Source organism: Lissotriton vulgaris, chromosome 1_1 (assembly GCF_964263255.1).
Source record: "Lissotriton vulgaris chromosome 1_1, aLisVul1.2, whole genome shotgun sequence".
NCBI lineage: Eukaryota > Metazoa > Chordata > Amphibia > Caudata > Salamandridae > Lissotriton > Lissotriton vulgaris.
Window position 1 is genome coordinate 134,875,298 of NC_141685.1, and position 26,401 is coordinate 134,901,698.

At 48.1% G+C, this 26,401-nt stretch overlaps 1 pseudogene; it reads left to right on the plus strand.

Annotated features, from left to right (window-relative positions):
- Positions 1-6,508: 6,508 nt before the first annotated feature.
- Positions 6,509-26,401, plus strand: part of LOC147737785 (protein-L-histidine N-pros-methyltransferase pseudogene) — a 73,750-nt pseudogene continuing 53,857 nt past the window's right edge.

A 26,401-nucleotide genomic window follows, 5' to 3' on the forward strand; every position in this document is an offset into this window, starting at 1 on the left:
AGGTTGAATAGTAGCCAATGTGTCTCTTGCCCCCGGACCCGATGGAGTGGGTTGTTTTGATGTTGAGCGTCTAGAAGTTGATGGGGGTAGCTTACTGCAGAGGTCCCTTAACTCTGCATTAGAATAATTGTTTGGATGCAATCATTGTATGATTCCCGAAGTAATACTTATTGTTAGGGTTCCCCCTGGACAACTCAGCATCACAAATTAAACAAGTCACCTTTGCAGCGTTGACTTTTTTAAAACCCCTTGGGATTTTGTAGAACTCCCAAATAAAGTGCTCTTTTGGTTGGTAGGGCTGTTTATTTTCAGGCGGGAATTCCCTTCTCTGTTCCTCCTCTTCATCATTCTCCTCCTCATCCTCTTGACCGCCAATGTAATCTTCTGGTGGACTTTTAGATGGTGGTGGTGGTGGTGGTGGGGCAGATCCTCCAGCTGCTGCTGCTAATGTAGCCATTTCAAACTAGTAAAGAGTAGAGATAGAACTCCAAAAAGGTCTTCCTCAGTCAAAAGACAAAGTCAGAATAAGGAAAAAAGGTGGGGGCTTTCATCATTTGGAAAACAAAACTGTTCTGGACCAATGAAAAGTGTTATTTTCAAGTCACATGACACAGGCTTTCATCATTTGGAAACCAAAACTGATCTGCACCAATGAAAAGTGTTATTTTCAGATCACATGACCTGACGCGCTTACGCTACGCGCCCCGGGGCACGCGGCGTAAGCGCATCGAGACGTTGCGCGATCGTATGCGATTGCGTGCTTCAGGGTGCGCTTACGCAGTTCGTCATATGGCACATCACGCGACTGCGCGAAACGTCACAATGTTGTTTTCGTTCGCGGGAATAGCGCTAATGGGACGCTCCCCGGTATGCGCCCTGGGGCGCGCTGCAAAATTGCGCTGACCGGGGCGCTCCCCGGTATGCGCCCCGGGAGCGCTCCGGGGCAAATAAAAAAAAAATATATATATATATAAAAAATATTATTACATAATTATACAATATAAAATTTGTTATGAAAAATATTACTTTTCATACCTATAAAGATTTGCTATTAAAAAACCATTGAAATTCACTGAAAAAGCCATAGGTTTCACACCAGTTATAGTTAGGAATTAGCATTTAAAAAACCTATTAAATTCACTGAAAAAAACATAGGTTTCACACCAGTTATAGTTATCTGGAAATTTTACTTGCATAAAACAATTGAAATTCCCACGTTATAGTTATTTGGACTCACTATAACTTGCGCGTGCAATGCACTGCTGATGACGTCACATATTACATCACTCATGACATGGTCAGTGACATCACTCATGACATCACTGATGACACCATCCTTGTGAAAGAGTGACAGACCTCCTTTCACTGTAATGTAACTCTTGAAACACATATTCAAAAATAGAAATTTAAATTTACAAAAAAATAGACATACAGATATCAGTTACAACAACCAATTTAGTAATTCCACCATCTATATACACATCCACTCATTCACCAACAGTTCTATATAATCACTCATACGTATACTCACTCATCATATGTAGTGATACACCTATACATCCTGTTACACACCGACAGTCATCCATAAGTTACTCACACACATACTCACACATGCAACTAAACTATTGAACATCCATTTATTTGCATATAGAGCAATACACACACTACCACCTTACTTCTATGGAAATTTACACATATTTATTCTCTTAAACAATCACTTATAGAAACACATACTTATTTAAACAGGAACTCTTACAATCTCTTACTATCACATATACTCACTTATATGTATCAATATTCACATATTCTAGATTAAAACATATGTAGTTACTGATAAAGACACTAGTGAGACAGTCATCCACTCACTAACATACACATATACACACTATTCCACCATACAGTCCTGCACATATGCCGTCTTCAAAATACATACAAACAGAGAGTCAGTCACTCATGCATCAATGTTGTAAGTAATACCCACACTAAACAATACAGACCCTCATACTGATACTAAAAAAACATCTAATAACTCATATAGATACACATGTAGTTACTCACCAACCCATGCAGCCACGTATATACAAAGTGAAACACTAATACATATATTTAAATATTTAAACATTACTCACTAATATTTATTTTTCAGAAAGACACACATTCACTGGATGGTGTCATCAGTGATGTCATGAGTGATGTCACTGACCATGTCATGAGTGATGTAATATGTGATGTCATCAGCAGTGCATTGCACGCGCAGGTTATAGTGAGTCCAACTAACTATAACGTGGGAATTTCAATGGTTTTATGCGAGTAAAATTTCCAGATAACTATAACTGGTGTCAAACCTATGTTTTTTTTGTGAATTTAATAGGTTTTTTGTAAATGCTAATTCCTAACTATAACTGGTGTGAAACCTATGTTTTTTTCATATATATATTCACTGAAAAAAACATAGGTTTCAGGCCTTATATAGTTAGGATTTAGCATTTAAAAAACCATTGAAATTGCTACTATATAGTTAGTTGTACTAACTATATTTCGCGCACCCGCAATCCACTGCTGATGATGTCACATATTACATCATTCATGACATGGTCAGTGACATCACTGATGACATAATTCATGTGATAATATGATGCACCTCCTTACACTCTAATATAACCTTTGATACACCCATATATATATATATATATATATATATACATTTTAACCTATAAGTCACTCCTATGGCAGGCCTCGAAAATCCTGAAGGCAGAGTGCTTGGTTTTGTGTGAGAGGGTGCCCTAGCATGAGCTGAGCCCCTCTGCAGCTTTCGGAAACCCTTCCTTATAGCTGTTCTATGATACAGCCATGGTCAACAGTCAGAGATGTGCGTTCTATGGAACAGTCATTGACGCCAATTATTTGTAATATAACTAGTGAGGCCTGGGTGAATCATTTTACAACTATTTACTGTGCCCCACCGGAATCTGAATTGACTCCTATCTCTGGCGACCCTAAACCACTAGATATTGACATTGCAGAGGTAACGGAGGCTATAGACCAAAGTCTTGGCAATAAAGCGCCTGGTCCCCACGGGCTGCCGATAGACTTGATTAAGTGGATCCCGGCATTCTGGGCCACCTTACTTTTGAACATTTTTAATAACCTGGATTCCTGATACATGGGCGAGAAGCATATTTGTACCAATTTGTAAAAAAGGCGACAGATCACTACCGTGTAATTATCGCCCAATCTCCCTAATAGACAACACCCTTAAAATATTAGGTCGAGTTCTTTAGTAGAATTCCACCCTTCTAGAGGGAGAAGACATGTACACACTGGTATACCCGGTAAATGTTTAAAAGAGCCTCAGCATCACAAAATGGATCCTGCTGCCACAGACACGTGTCTGACCTCCTGCTGCTGGACAAAACTCCGGCAGGGTAGGCCTGGTCAATAGGTTTCCTGTCCAGGGAGTTGCCTGCACCTCCCCAGACAGGCTTTAGTGTATTTGGGCAGGGTGGGTTGCATTCAGTGAATGCTTTTCAGACACTGCCTGGGGCACACAAAGTGGCCCATGCATTTCCCAGTTCAAACCGGTTGCTGGGGCACTCAGCCCCAGCTCTGGCGTGAAACTGGACAAAGGGGGATGGGAATAGCCACCCCTCCCCAGGTCCTCCCATAGGTGGGACCCTAGAGTTAGTCCAACCCCTAAACTTAGTATAAATATCGGAACCCAGTCACTGAGACTTTAGATTACCCTGGACGAAACTCTGAAACATATATCTTGGATTTGTGACATTCCATATCGACTGGAAGATGGAAGAAATCTCCCTTAGGATCAAGGAGTGACTCCCCTGTTCAAACAGTCACCAAAGAAGCATCTTGCCGGTCTGCATTTTCAAGGCTCCTCACGGATCCCGAAGAATCTGTGACACAGGACACAGACTTCCAGACATTTCCTGAAGTTGTGCATTGGGCTACTTGTAGTCCAAGCCCTGAGCACCTTTTGCTTTGAAGATTGTGGGCCTACACTCCACGAGTGTTCCGTGGGCCCGCTTTCAGCATTTCCGCTCAAGGTGCATTCATGATCCCTAGTCCGTTGGCTAGTGGGTCCCCCTGAAGGAATCTACTTTGTTTCTACGGCTTCCCTGGTTACCCCAGATGTGCCCTGACTCCCCTCCAAAGGGTGAGTTCCTCAGACCTTGCTGGTCTGCACCGAAGCCAATCTTGTCATCTTGTCATCTTGCGTGGGTTGCTGTTGCCAAGGCTTGTTAGGTTCAATCCAGATTTGTTGTTTGTTTCTTTACTCCTGGGTGGAGTAAACCGGAGCAATGAAATTCTGACATTTCAATTTCACTTATAATTGGTGATCATAACTAGCTCACTCTCAATAACTCACTCGCTAACTCTCTCACTCGCACTAACTAAATCTCACTCTCTCTCACTAACTCAATAACTCTCTCTCACTAACTAACTCACTCGCTAACTCTCTCAATCTCACTAACTCTCTCACTCTCTCTCACTAACTTAAAAACTCTTTCTCACTAAGTCACTTGCTAACTCTCTCACTCTCACTAACTAAATCTCACTCTCTCTCACTCAATAACTCTCTCTCACTAACTAACTCACTCACTAACTCTCTCATTAACTCTCTCACTAATTTTATCACTCTTACTAACTCTCTCAATTTCTCACTATCTCTCACTAATTAACTCACTAAATCTATCACTCTCACTAATTAACTAACTTTCTCTCTCCTGTTATTTATACCCACCCCTTTAACAATAAACACCATAAAAAGCAACGATTGGAACAGGCAGATACAAGTTGCCAGCATTCAAACATAAAAAAAAACCTCAAATCATTACTTCTAATTAATAGTTTTTTATTATATTCATTTTGTGTCATAACTAAAATAACAAAAATGCTTTTCACACGTCTTTATTATAACATTTCAGCATACTGCAGACTTCTGCACATCACAACTTAAATACAAACACAAGCTCAATATCTCTGCCTTAACACTTATTAGTTCCCAAAGGCAAGACCTATTGGCTATGCCAATGCTTGTTTTCTTTATTCCAGCAGCATTACTTCTAGTGGGTCTTCTAGTGTCACCTTTTGTCACTATTGAATTAGCTTCACACATTCCCTTTATTGCTGGATTTTGAGACTCTTCTCAGCCTGGATCCAGAGCACAAGTCACCATGGGGCTGCTGCAGGAGCCTTGCTGTCACTGAGGGGGCGTGCCTAAGCACCATCATTTGCATACCCAGAAGCCTCTGCGGCAAACTCCCGATTAATTACTACAGGCGACACAGGCGTCTGTTTAACAGGAGAAGGAGCGCGTGTAGCTGTGCACCAAGAAACATTCATGAGAGCGACTGACACGTCACCGGTGTAAAGTCACCCTACTAGTAGTAAGTTATATTTTTTGTCATGATTGCGCGAACCAACCTCAAATGTAATGTTTCAAATGAACTCGTTTTCGCTGGTCACGCGCACTTCGAGGGGCCGTGAGAAGCGGAGCTTTCATCAATTTTTAGAGGGTTTCTTTACAAGAAACTCCGTACTTTGTTAACATGTGAGTTTACTGGGACAATTGGGCCTCCTCGGCAGCTGACAGGAGCTAGAACCCGCAGGCGCTACCGGAAGGCGTCACATGGTCACGTGACGCAGTACGAGGCGCCTGCGCGAAGGAGCGGGAGGTGCAACGCTCCCTCCTGTCGCTATAGGTCGGGAGGCTCGAAGGAAAGAGTCAGCGCATCATTCCTAATCTGCATACCCACAATCCTGTGCGCGCCTCATAATGCTGCTTTACTCTCATTCTAAATGCAGGGCTCTTTGTGGCATTTGAAACGATAAAGAGCGGACATTTAAGAACGAAGAGGCCAGAGTATCAGTCTTCTAGTGGGAAGGCATGAATCATAGTCAGGCACACTACTCTTCTAAGGGAAGTTAATGGGTAATTAGCTTCTTTCAATAAGCATCGGTCATATTAGTTAAGTTAGTCAATGGCATAATGTGTAAGTTTCGTGCAATAGGGCGGATCGGCTGCCTGCTCGGGATGTCGCCCAGCTCCTGCCCTTCATTGAACAGATGAGATTGCTCCTGGGCCGGTTGCTCGGCTGTTCCTGGGCCGGTTGCTCGGTTGTTCTGTTCCTGGGCTGGTTGCTTGGTTGTTCCTGGCTGGTTGCTCGGTTGTTCCTGGGCTGGTTGCTCGGTTGTTCCTGGGCCGGTTGCTCGGTTGACCCTGGGCCGGTTGCTCGGTTGTTCCTGGGCTGTTCCTGGGCTGGTTGCTTGGTTGTTCCTGGGCTGGTTGCTCGGTTGTTCCTGGGCCGGTTGCTCGGTTGTTCTGTTCCTGGGCTGGTTGCTTGGTTGTTCCTGGGCTGGTTGCTCGGTTGTTCCTGGCTGGTTGCTCGGTTGTTCCTGGGCTGGTTGCTCTGTTGCTCCTGGGCTGGTTGCTCGGTTGTTCCTGGGCTGGTTGCTCGGCTGTGTTGTACCGCTGCTGGCCCTGAAAAGGATGTGGACCACCGGAGGAGCCCTGTTAAACTCCCGCTGGCCGTCCATACAACTATATCACTCTTTCATGCCATCTGTTTGTAGCATGTTTCTTTCTAGGACTTCAATCAATGGGTTGCTTGGAAGTGGCTCCATGTTTGTGTTTTCGCCAGAACAGTTTCAAAGACTTCTTAAAATAAATCCAGGCTGGAAATCTTACAGGCTTCTTGATTTAGGAGATGGAGAAGTTACGAAAGTCATGGGCCCTCATTTCGAAGAAATCTACGTAACAGAGATGTCGCAAACTATGATATGGCAACTTCAGAAAAAAAAGTACAGGGTACTTGAAATAGACGAATGGCAGAACACAGGATTCCAATATGAATCTTCTCGATCGCTGCGATCGACCTGTGACTTTATTGAAAGAAATCCCAAATGTACTGGAGCCAACTAGGGGCCGAGTCATTCTGGCACTGGTTCTTCCCTTTCACCCATATGTGGAAAAGGATCTACCGCAAGCTGGAGACAGAACACCGCCCACATGTGAGGCACCTGAAACAGCAGAGGATGAAGATGCGGATGAAGCAGCGCTCTCATTCACTTGCACGTGGGTCATCTCCAAATTCAAGTGTCCGAAGTTATGGAAGTCAACGGGAAGGTTTGGGAGGAGCAGGTGAACAGCCTGACTGAAGTTTTCCATGAGGCAGTATTCCCCATCGAGGCAATAAAGATGTGTTTCCTCTTAGTGTGCCTGAAGGACATTGGGGCATATTATCAAGGGGGTTTATCTCCGCTTTTTTGGCTTTAAAAGCCAAGAAAGCGGAGATAAAATTATCTCCCTATTACCTAGCTGCCGTTAACACCAGTTAGAGACAGCTAGTAGGAGATAGCGACCATCTTGGGCCCCACTTTGCATGTCAGTGATATTTATCACTAATGAGATGCAAAGTGGGCGTGCCAAGATGTTAGAGACTGAAAACAGTCGCTAACATCGCTATCTCCTATTACCAACTTTTGGAGATATTCGCGCTATGCGGGAATATCTCCAAAAGCTAACACCTGCCCTGAGCAGTTCTTAGCCATGTTATCCAATGGGAGGTGGATAACATGGCAAAGAGCATTAGCTCGCTCATGCATGAATATCGCGGACTTTTCAGCGATATTCATGCTTTGCGGCGATTTTTACCGCATTTGCGTTAAACCTTGGTAATACCAGTGTTTATTTGCGGTAAAAATCGCCTCAGCGCTGCGGTAAATTTTTGTCTCTAACCAAGCAATAGCGATAATTATCGCTATTGCTTGGTAATATGCCCCATTGTTTTATACGGAATCATCATTTTTATCAGCTCGCACCCCGACAGTGCAGACTGCGCTCCCGACAATAGTGGACATATTTTTTATACTTAACTGCACTATAGACCGTAACCAAACAGAATCAATACAGTTGATACAGTGTGACAGATTGCTTTTTGCTTTCTTTTTTTTTTTATTATGGAAAACAAGTGAAGACTGGCACTTACTTCAAAGCATTGTTGAATATATAGGGGCAGATTTATGAGGCCCTTGCGCCACGTTTACGCCGCTGTTGCGTCACGCAAGGCGGCGTAAACGTGGCGCATCCCTACGAACGATTTACAACGCGACGCATCTAGGCAGATGCGTCACGTTGTAAAGCCCTGCGCCGCTTGTGGGCGTTCCGGCGCAGGGTGGGCGTTCCGGGGCAGGTGCGCCTCACAAAAGTGGCTCAGTGAAATCTATGAGATTTCACTCAGTCACTTTTAAGCCAACGCTGCGTCAAAAGCCTGCGCCTGCTTGAAGCAGGCGTAGGTCTTGACGCAGCATTGTTAAAATGGGGCACCCCCGAGCCTTGCTGGAGCTGCGTCGCGCTTGCGACGCAACTCCAGCAATGCGCCACATTTGCGGCACAGATGCGTCACGCATCTGTGCCGTTTTTGCACCATGGTGCGCCGCATTATAAATGCGGCGCACCATGGCTGGTGGAGCTGTGGCGCATGTTAACTGGCGCATCCCTGGGGATGCGCCAGTTAACATAAATCTGCCCCATAGCGTTTTGGCAAATGTTCTTCTATGTTACAAAGTAGTATTTCTGATCTTCATTCTCAAGCACATGTTTTTAATTATGCCAATAAATGTTTTGGAGACGAGAAAAAAAAAATTGTATCCATTTAGGAATGTTTGGACGCCGCCTCGCTATTCACTGGGCAATAAAAACAACAACAGAAAAGTGGGGAAGAAGGGATGGAAATCGATTGGCCCCGCTCCACGTCTGCTGGAAAGCGTATTTCAGAGATCTGGGGGCAGATTTACAATAACTGCTCCATCCCTTTATGTTCGCAGGGGTGCGCCAGTTATTGTGCGCCACGGCTTCGCCACCATGAATGCGCTGCCACGGGGCAAAAACGGCACAGATGCGTGACGCATCTGTGACGCGTCTTTGCCATAAAGGCGGCTCATTGCTGGAGTCACGTCACAAGCGTGACGCAGCTCCAGCAATGCTCTGGGGGCCCTATCTGTCCAATGCTGCGTCAATCCTTTACGCCTGCTTCAAACAGGTGCAGGCTTTTGGCGCAGCATGGACGTAAAAGTGACTCAGTATTTCACTCAGCCACTTTTAGGAGGCGTGCCTGCACCAGAACGCCCCCCCACCCCCTTGCGCCGGAACGGCTCTTTCTGGCGCAGGGCTTTACAATGTGGCGCATCTCCCAGATGCGTCACGTTGTAAATACCCAGCACCATGGTGCATCTTTTGCGCCGCCGCTGTGTCACAAAAGTTACGCAACGGCGGCGTAAAAGAGGCGCAAGGGGCTTGTAAATCTGCCCCTTACTCTACAAGGTGGAAATGTAACTTTTTTTGTATAAATGAGGAGGCATATAATCAAGGGCTTATCGCCAAGTTAGCAGCCAAAGTAGCATGCTAACATCCGATAGCACCAATTTCTCTGCAATAGCAATCGCAAAAAGCTTCGCCAAAGATGAAAACCGTCAACTTGCTAATGAGATGCAGAGTAGGCGTTCCCGTGCAAAAAGACGTGACAACACCACTTCATAACATTCTCAACGACCAGCCAAATCCGCCATAAGAACACAAAACATATGATAAGGTGCGATAGCAGCAGGAATTTAACATCTGCTCTTACCTGGTGTAATGTCAGACGACAACCTGAACAAGACAGGGAGCGAGAGAGAGAGAGAAAGAGGGAGAGAGGGAGAGAGAAAGAGAGGGAGAGAGAGAAAGAGAGGGAGAGGGAGATAGAGAGAGAGAGAGAGAAAGAGCGAGAGAGGGAGAGAAAGAGGGAGAGATAGAAAGAGGGAGAGAGGAAGAGAGAAAGAGAGGGAGAGAGAGAAAGAGAGGGAGAGGGAGAGAGAAAGAGGGAGAGAGAAAGAGAGGAAGAGAGAGAAAGAGGGAGAGGGAGAAAGAGAGGGAGAGAGAGCCAACACTGAGGACCCAGGCCTCACTGCTCACCTGCTACCACCGGTGCGTGTCCAACCACGTGCCGGTTTAGACTGCAGTCCACCAGGTCCCTTATCTGAAACAGAGTCCAGAGTCATGAATGGCAGAGTCCATACAGTTGCACATGCCATCATCGCTTGCCCGCCCCTGCGCACACTGGCTGCTGCACCCCAGCCCCTCCCACCGCCCAGCGACAATTGCACGCCCTTGCGCATCCAGGCCTCACTGCTCACCTTCCGACACCGGCGGGTGTCCAAGAGGGCCCACCACGCGCCGGTGCAAGCTTCAAGCCTGAGGCCCGTGCCCATGGCAGCCTCAGCATCATCACCCCGCACCACAGGCCACCAAGGCACCCACTTGAGTCTGGGTCTTGATTTCGCAATGGCAGAGATCATATCAGTGCACACGGCATCATCGCAGGCTGCACACCTGCTCAGCCCTTTAGGTGCCACTACCTCTGTTTGCCCGAGAGGCAATGCCACGTGGCAGTAGACCCTCACTGCCCGCTGGCTCAGGCCTACACTGCAGTCCAGCAGGGCTCACCAAATCCTTACCAGTCCAGACCGCCAGGATGGGGTATCATCGCAGGATGCACACCCGCTTAGCTCTTTAGGTGCCCCTACCTCAGTGCACTGAAAGTCACCATCCTGAAGCGGTGGGCCTGTGCCAGCCGCAGTGTATCCAGTGCCACCAAGTCTGTGCCCCACAAGTCATGGACCCTTTATGATTGAGTCTTGTGGTGCGGACACCATCATGTCACCTCCGGCACTAGGGAATGTGATGTGGTAGGGCCCTAGTCCCTCATGCATAAATAATAACCACACGGATACGCCCAGATAGAGAGTGGAAATGGTGTCCAGCACGTGTGCCCTGCCCTTTTAATTGGCAGGGCCACATGTCCTGTGAAGCATGTCCCGGATGGGTGTGGGGTGGGTGTAAACCAGCCATGAGGGAGTGGCTTTGACATGCTGACAACTAGACCTGTGATCAGCAGATCACTACAGGGAAGACCTGGGACATGAAGCGTTGTTGCCACGCCTGTGAGCGTAAGAGGAGTGGGCTGGCCTAGCGTATGCCAGTCCAACGCAAGGGTGTGAACAATGACCCCGGGGCTCTGGACGTGGTTCCATCCTGGGCTGAACAAGGAAGTAATTAATGCGTGTATCTCTGTTTTAGTGTCGCGCCACCCGGACCGCAATTGGCAATGTATCTCCCTGTGACCCAAGTCCCACAACATGAGTAACATGGACGTAAGGGGGAACCACTGACCCTACATCATCCGTACTTCCACACGTGAAAGATCATAGACATGACACATCTGTTTGAATATGAATGTTTAATGCACATTCAGTGGAGTGTTGCAGCTGGAGCAAGACAGGGCGATGCAAACCCCACTTTACATTTTTGGCCCGTGGAGGGCCAGCCAGAGTCATTTAGGGAATGTCAAGTTCATCAGAAGAGAAAGAGTACAGTCCGCAGTCTGAATGCAGTGTCATTGGTGACCAAACAGAAAATGGCAGTCCATGTCAAAGGTCCACGTTGAGTGTTGCAGAGTGTATCGGGGGACAGTGGAAGGTGATGATGACGAGGGCAGAACCAAGCACAATCCAGCCATATGGCGGAGATGAATGCTACTGCGTCCTGCTTACCACGAAGGCAGATCATCCGCATCTTCATCCTCTGCTGTTTCAGGTGCCTCACATGTGGGTGGTGCTCTGTCTCCAGCACTGGGTGGCAGTGATACCTCAGGGGCTGGAGGTGGAATGTCTGCCACGCTGCGTGGCACGGACACTTCAGGGGGCGGAGATGTGGATGTAGTCGTAGCAGCAGCATATATTATCGCAAGGCCTTGAGGCAGCAATGTCATGAGGAGGGTGTTTAGTGTAATGAGGATCCCAGATACCTCTCGCTGGTGTGCAGCCATGGCAGCCGCTCTTTTCCCCTGCATCCGCTTCATGGTCTCCATTATCCTCCGCATGTGTGCCAACTCCCGGTTGACATCGCTAGATCCACTTTGACTAGACAGTTGTTCTTGTCTCTGAGTGAGGACTCCAGCGATGTCAGCCATGGATCATTGGAGGACATGGAGGGGGCTGGGGGTGTCCGTTAGGGACTGTGAGTGGTCCCTGATGGGACTTAGATACCCACGTATGGTATCTAGTTTGGCTGTCATGCGGTCGAACCCCGCCCACACCTGGTCAGCCCGTTTCTCCTGGTACCCCAATACACGGCGTTGGAAGGCCAGGTGTTCCTCGTGGGGGTCCTGGGAGGCAGCTGTGGTGGTGCCTGCTGTGTGGTCTGTGCAGGGGGTGGGGTCTCCTAGATGCAGCTGGGCTGCCCTGCTCCTGGAGGTGGGGTGCGGGGGCTGTCAATGAACTCTTGGATGGCGTCTGTGTCGAAGGGTTGGTGGTCCTCTTCATCATCAGAGAACAGAGGTTCTGCCTGCTCTGCAGAGGTGTTGGTTTGCCCTCTGCAATGTGAAGGGGAGATGTAGTTTAACATTGTGTTCACATGTATGTTGATGCATGGTGATGTGCTCTGCATGTTATGTGTTTGTGCTGCATTTTTTTTGATAGTCACCCCTGAAGCTCTGATTTTGCTGCCCCTTCTCTCTTTCATGCGGTGTGCCTTTCACTTCTCTGCTTATACAGTGCTGAGATGTTGCAGACTTGGGTACATTGGTCTCTTGCTGGGAGTTGGGGGTCTGGGACATGGTTTGTCTGTAGATGTGCTATACTTAGTTGTGCATTTGTGCCCATCTCTAACATCCCCCCAGTCTCTGGTTGTTACTCATCCTGGTGCTGTTGTGTCAGGTCATGTTGAGCGGTGTCCGGTCCCCCAACTCCTGCCACCGTCTCCCCACTGATGACGGTGGACACCATTTCCTCTATCTCGTCCAGCTCTTCCTGTGGCATTGGACTCCCAACTCCAGTCTGCATTGCTGCCTTCTGGTTGTTAGCGAGTTTCTGCTGCGTTTTGCGCTTCACATTTTTCCAGCGCCTCTTAACCTCTTCCATTGTCCTCTTCAGCACTCCGACTGCATTCACCTTGTCCACGATGGACTGCCATATTCCATTTTTTGTTGCCAATGACGCAGTGGAGGTGACAAAAAGTTGTTGATGGTGTTCTACCACCTCCGTTATCAGGATCCTGTTTGCCTGCGGACTGAACTGCGTCTTCCTCTTCTTCTTGTCCTTGGCCTTCCCTGACCTCAAGGTCCCAGGCTGGTCCTCCGCGGGGCTTGTGGGGCTCTGGTTTTTCTCTGTACTTGCTCCGGCTACCTCGATTGTGCTTCGCTGATGTTTTGCTTTTGTTTGTATGTTTTTTTTCTACTTTTATAGTGATTTTTCCCACCTGCCGTGTGTGACTTGCAGGCCCGGTGAAGATTATTGCTGATTTATTTATCGCGGTTGAACCCATCGCAACTTCATTTGCATTGGGGTTTACATTTTTATCGCCGTCCTGGAGACTTTATCGCGGACATTTGACACGTTATCGGGAACATATTGCATGTAATCGCCGTGTTGGAAATAGAACGTTAACACAGAGTTATTTTCCCATGAAGGACCGCGATAGGAAACATTGCGATAACCGATTTCGCCGATGATTATCACACGTTTTTTAGAAGATCCCCCTGAGATGCGAAGAGATAAGCCCTATACCAAGAAAATGGACGAGTACATGAAGTGGGGTGGGCAAATCAAAGACCTACCTAACCCAACTGATAGAGTACCAAAGCGAGTGACTATCATGAACGCAGCCAACGTGGATGCAGGGGACAGAGGCAGGAGGGACCAACCTCTGGCTCTAATGAAGATAATGAATGAATACAGTAAACAAATGCACAGCTCGAACTGGGCTCCCCTGCTGCACCTCGGTTAGACAACATAAAGTATGCACTCTTCACACTCTTACAACTCTCAGAGTTTCAAGATTTATTGCCAGTCACGTAAGGAAAAAACATTTTACTTTAACATTTGATCTAAGCCCGGCCTTTAAAGTGTTAGAGGTTAAAGTGTGCAAAACATGTTGGCAGAAGTCAGTGGATGTCCTTAGCAGACTAACACCAGCTGGACAGGGCATGGAAAGGAACAATGTGCAGCACAGAAAGTCCTGAAATGTGTGTTGCTGCCCCACAGACATCCCTGAGTGCACGCACAAATAGCTAAAAAGACTGGGCTTCATTTATGTGTCTGTGCGTCACTTTTACGCCACTGGTGCGTCACTTATTGTGACGCACCAGTGATGTAAAAAATGCACCTTGTTGCGCCATATTTACAAAGTGACGCATCTAAGTAGATGCGTCACTTTGTAAACCCCTGCGCCACATTATACCTGCACCAGGTATAATGTATGCATGGGGTCGTATTGACGCAAGAAAGGGTCGTAGAAGTGATGCAGTGAAATCTATGAGATTTCACTGCGCCACTTCTAGGACACAAATGCGTCAATTTCTTGAGCCTGCCTCACAGCAGGCGTAAGACTGACGCAGGCCCTTTCACATGGGGCTTGTCCCATGTAAAAGGACACATTAATTGTGGGTTTGTAATGCGCTAGAATCGACTCCCGAAGGAGTATCTCTGCGCAGTAGACCGCTGGGGAACCCGTCCTGGCTTTCCCTGTGAGATGGTCCCTACTGGGTATCTCCAAGGTGAAACCAGGCATCCCTGGCGTATGTGGGGGGCCGTTGTGGAGATGAGGCAAGCTAATGCCCAGAGTTGCCGAGTGTGATCCCTGGTTAGAGTAGGCACCGAGATGAGAATTATCGAGTCCGCTGACCCTGGTCCACGATCCTGCTGCGTCGGGAATTGAACCCTGGTCCCGGGCCGTCCTCTGCTGTCGGGTCTGCCGCCTCTAACCAGTGAGCCACACCACTCCACATTGCTGGAGTTGCGTCACTTTTGTGACACACTCCATCAATGCGTCACTTTTGCACCCTACAGATATGTCAGAAATTCGGACGTATCTGTAACTCCTTGCGACATGATGCGGCATATTATAAATATGACGCATCCAGCATGTCGCAAGTAGGACGCAATGAAAAGGGACGCATCGCTGTTTTCACGCAGTGATGCGTCACTTTTCATAAATGAGGCCCACTGTACATTTGAAGGAACAGTTTGCACAAAATGTATCTTATTGTGGTAGGCGGGTGGATTGGTAGGGCAAATGATCTTGACAGTAGGGGAGATGTGGCCACCACTATGGCTCAGCAATCCTTGCTGCTGACTCAGGGAGCTGTAATCCGTCCGTGTAACTTTTTCATTAGTAGATTCACACACACTGAGCTTTGGAGATTCAGGAGTGATCCACTGACTGCCAGTGGCTAGGATTTTCTGGATTAAAATGCGCAAAAACTAATGTCAGATATTACACCTTTAGATAACAGAAGCGTTTCCGAAGCCATTAAAAAAATACTGTTCAGGGATTAGTATGCCAATTAGGGATGGACTGAACTGGGACGCCAATGGCACAGAACTGGATGGTGCCTCGGGCCCCAACTGTGCCACATATCACTTTGAAAAATGCATTTTTGTGCATTTTCAATGCATGTGCAAATTACCATCAACTTGAAGTTGAAGGTAATCAGCGAATTCTAAATGCACAGTTCGCATTTAGGCTACGCGCATCGGCATTAGGGAATGACCAATTGCAATTTCCTGAATGCATTCGCCATATAGGTAATTTTAAAAAAAGCAATTACCTAATTTGCAAATACAAAGCCTTTCATGCTTCAGAAAAGTCCTTTTTGCCCTCGCGAGGGCAAAGATGCTTGATGCATGTGGCTCTTGGTCCCCTAAAGCTATAAGTCTGGAGGTGACCTGTGTGATTTCCGACATGTCCATTGAGAGTGTTTTAAGTAGCATCAAAGGTAAATATCCACAACATGATGTTCAGAAAAGCAGTAAACTGAATGTTTTCATATGTGCTTGAAGTGAAATTCCCAAAACGTGCGCACAGAAAATAACAAGAGACAAAAAGGGGTTCCAAATCCCCAAATAGCAAAGAAAGCTTTGGGGATTTATGGCTAGGTTAACAATAAAACACTTTAAAATATAAGCTCTTCGTAAGGAAGAAAGAAAGGAAAGAGGATAAAAGCATTCAAGCAGCATGCACAGGGCTGCTCGATCCAGAGGCAATACTCCATGAGAGTTAACTTGGCCCTGCCAGGTAGGCCGCTCCCCCTCCGCACAGCACCGCCTGTGTGTCCCTGCCCCAGCTGCCGCTGCTGAGTACGTTTGAGGCCTTCCTCAACCCGCAGGCAACCACCTGTGCCTCATTCCTGGTGGCCAGTGGTAGGTCATAGGTTTGTTCATCTCTGCTATTTTTCCGCTATTTATTGTATTGTATTTACTGTATTGCCTTTATTATCATTTTTTTGTGTGCCTGTGACTGCTGTTCTCTTTCTTCCCCTGCTGCCGGTACTTGATCTGTGCCATTTTTTCCTTCTGTTCGCCTCGATATCCCAGTGTCTCTCTGCCCGGTTATACCTTCTGTACCCCTCGCTGTCTCTGTGTCTCTCTGCCCGTCTTTGCCTTTTGTTCCTTAAGCTGCCCCTGTAACCCTCTGCCCATTTTTGCCTTCTGTTCCATTTGTTGCCCCTGCATTTCCATGCCCTTTTGCCTCCTGTTCCACTCGTTGCCCCTCTATTTTGTGCCCTTTGCCTTCCGTTCCTTTAGTCGCCCCTCACCGCTCCTGCTGCTGCGCCCCCTGCAGCCCGCCCCCTGACTGCTCCCGCCTCCTGCCTCCCAGCTTCTCCTTCCTCCCACCTCGCCCTATATGCAGCCGCTGCCCGGTGAGGAGAACGACCCTTGACCCTACAATCAACGTCTCGACCAGCACCGATGACACTCTCAGCACCACCAAACACATGCATTTCCAGAACCACACAGACCCCTACTCCACCCTCAGAGGCCCCCTCATCTATCGACCCCCACGACTCCGCCCCCAGTTCAGCGACTCCATCGCCGACTTTATTAGCACGCACACCCTGACCTCCTCAGACTACATCCTCCTCGGAGACCTGAACTTATGCTTGAGAACAACAAAGACAGCAACTCCACAACCCTGATCGATAACCTCACCAACCTCGGGCTGAGACAACTCGTCACAATGCCCACCCACTACGCCGGCCACACGTTCGACCCCGTCTTCTCCTCTAGCCTGCACGTCTCCTTCAACCACAACACCAAACTCCTCTGGACCGATCACCACTGTATCCATTTCACCTTACAGAAACCCACCACTCACCACCGCATCCAACAGATCCCCCACCGCTGCTGGAGCAATATTACCGAAGACCAACTACATGCAAACCTTACTCTCAGCCCACTCACTGTACAATCCAACACCGACGATGCTGCCCACAGCCTCAGGCGCTGGATTGAGGACTGCGCCAACACCCTCGCCCTGCTGAAGAAACCCCCCCCACAGAGACACCAACAAGAGGGCCAGCTGGTTCACCCCAGAACTCGGCAAAGACACCTGTCTCTCTCTCTTTGACCACCTCTTCCCCTCCCTACTCCCCTCCTCTGCGACTGTGTTTTCCCCTGACTCTCCATCTAGCTCCACCCATTACTCCCTTTCTCCTCCCCTGACCCTCCACACTCCAATAGGCTACACCCTCAGGGGGCTCATGTCGGCCCTCTTCCATCCCCCTCCCTTGTGCCCTCCTCTCCCTTTCCTCACACTTCACAGTATGCCCCCCTTCATCACGTCATCCGTACCACTAGCTAATACGCTCCTCGTCCAATATGCACCGTCCCGGTACTCCAATCTCATCTTCTCCCCCCTATTCCTACCTGCTACTCCCTTTTTTAGTCTACCCCTCCTCCAACCTCCTCCCAAGCTAACTTTCCTTATGCTCCCCTTATTCCTCCCTCTCCCCCTCTTCTCTACCCCCTCCTCCCCTCGCTTCTTACACTGATTTCTCCACATTCCTACTGCATCTCTCTCCTTCCCCCCACTCTGCCAGCAATGCTGTGCTACCCCCTCTCCCCCCTTGGTAACCCTTTCCCTCTCCACCCATCGGGCCCAGCAGAACCATTTCCTTTCTTCAACTTCCCCCTCTCCCAACCCCCTCACTCAGCCAGATGCCCATTCCCTCCCAGCCAGCTCTCCTAGCCAACAGGACCTCTCCAACCACCTCCCCTCTTTCCCCCCAAACCTCCTACACTCCTATGACACCTCACAGTCCTCCCGTCTCCCTCTCCTTCTATCCCACCGCCTTGATCCACACCCATCTCCCCCTAAATATGTCCTTAATTAATTTCCTTCGTGCAACGCCAACAAAGACAACTCTCCCTTGACCTCTGATACCCCAACCCCCGCTCTCAACCTCCACCTTTCCCCACCTTTGAACCCTATACCCCAACTCTCCTCCTGTCCCCCATCTCTTCCTGCCTTCCGCAACCAATTTCACCCCCTCCTTTTGCCATCGAGACACCCAAACTTCCGTGCTCGGCCCTACTCTCTCTTGAAAATAAGCTTGGCTCTCTTATCTCCTCCATCTCCCAGCTTGTAGCTTCCATTTCAGTTTTAAGCTCCAAGATTTCCACTTGGGACGCCAAGGGACCCTACGGGTAAGTAGTGCGCTATATAAATGCCTATACATACATACATACTTTCCAATTCACCTCAACTCCTTTGGAAAACTCTCATCGGTCCTTGAGATGCACCTCACCCCCTCACCCCACAATAGCCAAGCATAACCTGTCGTCTGCAAACATCGTTCACTCACACAAGCCCTTGAACGCCACCCTTCCTCAACTTGCATCCCTGAGTAACCCAACTATCTACACTATTCCGACCATCTCCTCTGTCAGAACCAAGCATCCACCTAAACCCTCCCGTGCACCCCGTATAAGAACAACATCCCTATCCCCCTTCTTAGCCCATGTGCCCCGTCACCAAAACAGTCTCGACAGAGCTGCGATGTTTGCTCCACAACTGCAGATCTGCAATAAAACACAAACTCAAAATCTCTGATGTCATCACCCATCACAATATTGACATGTTCTTCCTAACAGAGACCTGGTTCAATGATACCTCTCACTCTATGTTTGATCTCCTATTACCCACAGGCTATTCTATTTTTAGGAATGACAGAACTGACAACATTGGGGGAGGTGTTGCAGTCATCTTTAGAAACTTCCTTCAACTTAAGTCTTCTCCCATCAGCGCCTTCCACACTTTTGAATGTCTATCTCTTGAGCTTCAACTACAACACCGCTCACCCCTCAGATTCCATGTCATTTACCGCCCACCTGTCAGCGGCCCTTTGCTTATGGAGGAACTCACAGACTTCATCAGCCACCAATACTCGCAAAGTGACAATCAGACCTTCGTGGGTGACTTCAATCACCACTAGGGCTCTCCGCAAGTCTCTTCCGCGAATTTGCTGGCCACCTTCCTCTCTACAGACGATCTTATCCAACACAGCACAGAATCAACACACTCTAAGGGCTCAATAATGGCCCTTGGTATTTCTAAAGCAAGCATGCTTTCTATCGCTACCCCTATTCATGTAGACTGGTCTGACCACCTCCTCATCCCATTCTCTCTTCACCTATCACACTCTATAACTCTTGGCCAACCTAAGAGGGCTACCTCCTGGTTCCGTGACACTAAAAATATTGACGTTGGTTCCCTCTGTGAATCAGCTTTGCTGTCACTTCCAAGGCTAGACCCAAACCTAGATGTTGACATCCTCACCTCCCAATGCCTCTCAGTCCTTGCAGTCGAAATCAATAACGTCGCTCCTCTCCAAAGCAAAAAGAAAAGGCCCATTCCCTCAGCACCTTGGTTCAACAAATCCCTCTATGAAGAAAGGAAGCACCTAAGACTCCTGGAGAAACAATGGAGACAAGCGCCCTCCACCGATAATTTGGCCACGCTTCGCTCAGCAAGATCCAAGTACCACAACCACAACTTCCTTGGGAAAGCGTCGGACTTCAGAACCCTCCTTGACTCAGCCAAAAATAGACCCAAAAACGTTTTGATCTCATCAAGAATACTAACTGCTCTCCCCAAACTCCAAGTTGGAGGAATCTACAAAGAAAGCTGCGGATTTCACTGTATTCTTTGATGAAAAAGTGAAATCACTTGTGGATCAGGTCGCTCATCCTACCCCTCCAGAGGAGCGCAAATCACTAACTATTTGGCAAAACTTCGACCCCATCTCTGAAGTTGTCCTCCTCAAGTGCATCCTAGAAACAAAGCCCTCCAACCATTCTCTTGACCCCATCCCCAGTGCCATTGCCATTGACTTCTATACCCTTTCTCTTCCCTATTGGACCGCTCTGGTCAACCTGTCCCTCTGTCAAGGATCCCTTCCTCTTCCCTTCAAAACTGGGCAGGTCACCCCTTTGCTTAAAAAACCCACTGCTTATGCGAATTACCTCAACAACTTCCGCCCATCACTAACCTACCCTTTCTTGCGAAGATCACAGAAAGATGTGTTGCGAAACAGCTCTCTCGTCATATCAAGGACAATGATCTTCTTGACAATTTTCAGTCCGGCTTCATCCAAAACTGCAGCACTGAAACAGCCCTGCTGCAAGTGATTGATGACGCAATGCGGATACTCGATTTGCGGTGGTCCTATCTTCTAATTCTCCTTGACCTTTCTGCAGCCTTTGACACTGTCAATCACAACACCCTCCTTAACACTCTTCAACAGAGAATGGGCTTGGAGGGCACTGTACTTAAATGGTTTGCTTCCTTCCTCTCTGATAGATCCCAAATGATCAAAATAGCGGACAGTCTTTCATCGCCTTTGGCGGGTGGTCAAGGTGTTCCTCAAGGCTCTATACTTGCACCCACACTGTTCAATCTCTATTTGGAACAACTGGGAAATCTCCTAAGTAAATCTGGGGTCCACTATAATCTCTACGCAGACGACACTCAAATTTACCTCAAGGTTACCTCCACTCACGATCTCTCCGTCCTAAGCTCTACTCTGGACTCGATTCAAAACTGGATGTCAACACAGCAAATGATTCTGAAGCCCTCCAAAACGGAATTCCTCCTCCTCTCTGTAGGAAGGTGGATATCTGACTATGGTTACCCCCAAACGTTTTGCCTGGTGTTTAGCTGGTTTTTGACTTAGTTGGCCTGGGATCCTGCCATTCAGGGCCCCAGGCTAATTGCTCTCTCCTTAAAATGGACTCCATGTGCCTTAGGTGCATAACACAATTGGAATTGGTTCACCTTATAGGCCCCTGTAACAGTGTACCATAGGTACCCAGGGCATAGGTGTTTCCAAGGCCTACCAGGGGCTGCAGCATGTATTGTGCCACCCCTGGCCTGGCCTCCATATTTGACACAACTGGCTGATCACTCAGCTGGGGTAAGTTGGTGTAATCACCTCTTACTTAGGTATAGTATCCCTATATCTACCCTTAAACTGGACACATATGTTCCTATCAGCCACTCCTATGGAAGGCCTCTTCAACCCTGGAGGCAGAGTGCTTGGAAATATGTGAGATGGTGCTCTAGCATGAGCTGAGCCGGTCTGCAGCTGTCGGGAACCACTCCCTAAGCTGTTCCGGGATATTGCCATACCATATACTCTTAAGTGCAGTATAATCCTCGCGGTTATATGCTATCTTTGGTTTGGCTTTATCAAAACATGTCGAGTAAGGTGTCATACGAATTGGAATACTATCCCCTCGACAGTTCTGTAGACGGGGATAGCATTTCACCCTTCTAGAGGGACACGACATGTGTGTAGCCTTAACCCCGGTTAAAGTTAACCAGAGCCTCAGCATCACAAAATGAATGCTGCCACCACAGACACGAGTCTGACCTCCTGCTGCTAGGAGTCCTTCCAGCGAGGGAGGCTTGGACAAAGGGTTTCCTGCCTTGGGAGGTGCGAGCACCACCCCAGACAGGGTTTTGTGTATTGGGTAGGACAGGGCTGAATAGATTGAGACATGCCCGGGGCACACAAGGTGTCCCCGTGCGTAAGCCAGTCCAAACCGGTCCTGGGACTTTCCAGACCCAGGCCTGGCGAGGAGCTGGACAAAGGAAAGGGGGTGTAACCGCCCCCCTTCCTGGTTCCTCCCAGAGGAGGGACCTAGTAGGTGATCCACCCCTCAGATTTGGAATAAGAGTGGGAGCAGCGCCATTGCACAGCAGATCATCCTGAATCAACTTTAAACAAGAAGAAGACTGGACTTCGACATTCTGCTGCACAGAAGACTGAAGAGAATCTCCCTTGTGGCCTAGGAGTTGCCACCCTGTGAATACAGGCACCAACCAGCAACTCGAAGTCTGCTTTGCCGCCGCCTCCCGCCGGAGCCCGAGCCCAGAGCCCAATAAGAACCAGACTCCCAGACCTCTCAAAGCCCGATCCACAGTCCGTGCAAAGAAGGGACCCGTGGAGGCACCGAGTGACGTGGGACCGGACCTCTTGGAAGACACTCGAAAAGCTGACTGCGCAGCATCTGAGGCATCCTCGATGTTGTGCTTTGGGGACTGAGAACCCTCACCACCGAGCAGCCCTTGCACCGAAGATCAGCCCCCCAGCATCTCCACGTTCTGCGTGGGGCCCTTTTGCATTGTGCCACTTGACGCGCCATCCCGGCCACTAGCCACGTGGTCAGCGGCCATCTTGGCAACAAAACCGACGAACTACACAGCGGGTCTGGTTGCTCCAGACTCACCCAAGCTCCTGTGAAAAGGAGCACTCGCTCTGACCTTGCTGGTCCGAGTGTTAAGCATCTTTCAATTCCTGCGTGGCTTGCATTAGCCAAGGCCTGTTTGCTCCGATCAAGTTGCCGACACCGCCAACAGTGAGAAGCCTGCATGGAACAGCTTGTGACCGACTCCTGAACGTCCTCGACCCCCGGTGTCCACGTGGCTGCAGAGAGAAGCTACACAACAACGCCTGTTTGCACCCGACATCGCCTGGTTCCAATCTGGTTCCACGGTAGTCACTGGCTAGTGACTTTGAACATTGTCCCCTCTGCTTTCAGGTCTTCACATCTTCAGATCCACCCTTGGATCCACCGGAACTCTTCACATCAAGCCGCCTGCAGCATCTTCAGCTCCAAGCACCATCGACCAGCGTGACGAAACCCGACACTACTTCGACCCTGTGCACCCGCTTCCTGTGGGTGAGGTAACTCAGCTCCGCCGGTGTTCCTACACTGGTACACATCTCTAGGGCCTGTGTCTCAAGTTTCAGCTTTCTAGGTCACTCGGAAGGTTCCGAACTAACTAACTTTGTACTTTTTACGCACCATAGACTTTACATTGGAAAGTGCGTGCACTTTGAACACTGCACCCGAGTCCCGCGGGCCTTTCCCGACTTAGTATGTATGTATGTATGTATAGGCATTTATATAGCGCACTACTTACCCGGAGGGTCCCAAGGCGCTTCGACCGCTGCGAAACCCTTCCTGGCTTCCCTGGGAGATGGTCCCTTAATGGGTATCTCCAGGGTGAGACCAGGCATCCCCGGCGGTCTGGTGGGGCCGTTAGTGAAGATGAGGCAAGCTAATGCCCAGAGTTGCCGAGTGTGATCGCTGATCAGAGTGGGCACCGAGGCGAGAGAATTATCGAGTCCGCTGACCCTGGTCCAGAAACCTGCCGCGCCGGGAATCGAACCCTGGTCCCGGGCCGTCCTCTGCTCTCGGGTCTGCCGCCTCTAACCAGTGAGCCACACTACTTCACTAGTCACTGCTAGTCTCGAATAGCTCCAGCGATTCCCAAGGCCCTAGGCCTGTTCCCATTCCGATTGGTATCTCTTATACCACTTTCTTAGTATATGGTTTAGGTGGCCCCTAGGGCTCATCCATATTGTGCAACTTTTGTGTATTTTAAACTGTCTTGTGATTTAACGCTTGTGCTTCTGTGCTCATAAAGAGTCCAGGGGATTTTATAGTTAATAAATCAATATATATTTTCAATATATATCTGTGTGGTGTCCTTTCATTTGGTATTCAAGGGGGTTGTGTATGGTAATACAGCTGGCTTCACATGCCTTTCAGAGTTTAGCCTAAGACTGCTTTGTCCACGTTACCACTAGGATAACTGGTCTACAAGGTTGAATTACAACCAATCATCATAAGGGTTGCTTGGCATGGTACAAAGTGATCACTAAGAATTAGTGAGCATTATATACCAGGCCAACTTCTCACACTCTCCTCCTCACTTTCTCCTCCCCCGGTTCAATCATGGATGGACCAGATGAATTTACTGAACAATAAACCCATCATTGTGTAGTGTAGTTCCTATATTCCCAATAGGCTCTGCGCATTGGAATAATATAAACAGCAGTGTAGACGTAGGACTGAGGTCGACTAGGTATCTACTGACTATATTAGACTTAATTAGTTTTGCCAGGTAGTTCAGAGGTCACTAGAAACTTTCTCGAATGTTCAGGAAAGAGTTAACTCTCTGGATTTAGACAAGAAGGGATTAGCTTCTGACAACCATACAAACATGACACCTTTGCTCCCTCAGAAAAGAGTGTATACCTTGAGTCGTGTGAAAACAATAGGCAGCTATTTCACTCAGTCAACCGTGCATACTTAGTTTCACCAGAGTGCAGAGAAATAGAGAGACGGGCGTTTTCAATAAAAGGTGGTATTTATTGAGCAGTCTTCTTTCTCATGCAAGAGAAATGAATTGCCACAATTGCAATACTTATCATAAAGTTAAGTGCGTACAGTAAAAGTAGTATTATGAAATAATACTGTAAAAGCATTGATATGGTTTCTTAGCCATATGATACTTTAAAATGGATAAAATACATACATACATAAAATTATTGACTAGCGTACTCAACTGGTGCTTCTAACTACGCCTACCCCGGTGTACCTGACCTAAGCCTAATACTTGGGAAGGAGTAAGTAAGTAGCAGTTTAAGTTAAGTTAGTTAAGATTGTTTTGCCAAGAATCTGAATCAAGAATTCTCTTAAGGGTTTAGTCAGCCCCGTACCTTGGTAATAGAATGTGGGAGGTCTGGTATCTCTTTCTTCAGGACTCGATCTCCCAGCAACCCGCGAGGGTGACTCGGGAACACCGGAGCTGGATTTTCTCGGCGTGATAAAAAGCAGCTTCTCCAGCGCGTCAAAGGGGAGGGGCGGCTTCCGTGGGCTCTCGCATCAGCTGGGCTCTCGGGCAAGTAGATAGCCGCTCTGCTCCAAACCACCGTGTGTTTGCTTAAAGCAACTGTTGGTATATTTATACCTGAAAGGTGCCGGGTTTGACGTAAGGTTGGACATAAGACGTCACTAAGAACTAACAGTTCTTTCTGGACTCCAGTTCTTGTTCAAATCAAATCAAAAGCAGGGGGGGAATTCCCGGGCTGCTGGAGGCTTGGTTTGTTTAAAGAACGCGTTGTGCTTTCTAGGAGTTGATGGGAGTAGCCGAGCTGTGCTTTGGACTGCATGGGCTACTACTGAATATGGATATGATTCTTATGCCTTTATAAGGATATTATTACTTATAACCACATAAGGGCATGAATCAGGAATATCGAATTAGGGTCCTAGATAGAAATACAACAATTGTCGACAGCGCAAAATCCCTTGGTGTCATACTCGACACAAAACTCAATCTAATCTCCCACATTGATTCAATTGCAAAGTCTGCTCGATACCAACTGCGCCTTCTTTGGGGGATTCGTCCCTTCTTCCCGGAGCAAGACCTTAAAACCCTGGTCCAATCGCTGGTCCTCTCCAGACTGGACTACTGCAAGTCTCTTCCCACCTGTCCCCCCTTAAGTCTGTTCTCCATTCAGCAGCTCGTTTCATTTATGGGGCCAAAAGAAGCGACCACATCACCCCCCTGTTATCCACCCTCCGCTGGCTTCCCATCGAGGCAAGATCTATCTACAAGACTGCCTGCATCACCCACAAAGCCTTGCACTCCTCCTCTCTTCGCTATCTGGCTAATAAACTGAAACTCTCTGGAGGCTCTAGACCATCACGTAAAGCGGAAAATCTACTGCTTGAACCTCCCACGTTCAAGAAGGAAAGATCGATGGCCCAATCCTTTTCAGGCAACGCAGTGAGAATCTGGAATTCACTTCCGCCTCAGCTCCAGACCACCACCTCCTCTCAGGCCTTCAAAAATGACCTCAAAGTTCTCCTCCTTCAAAGACACTTCCAAAGTTAATTCATGGCCTCTCTATTATCTGAAGGAAGACCTTTTAGTATAGAAAATCTCTATTCTCCATGACTATGGAAGTGCCTTCCCAGTGTGTTGTTGTGGTTTGAGAGACTGCCATTAATTGCAGTATTACCCTTTTACCTGTGTTTGGTACTCTTTTGTAACATACACATGTCTCTTTTCTCTTGTAACACACTGTTTGCTACCTCTTACATTTTGTTTGCTTTCGATACTTTCACAAGTGCCGCCATTGCCTTCGTAAGGTTTGTTCTTGTGTTTGAGTGTCCTCCATTTATTGCAGTATTATACCTCTACTTG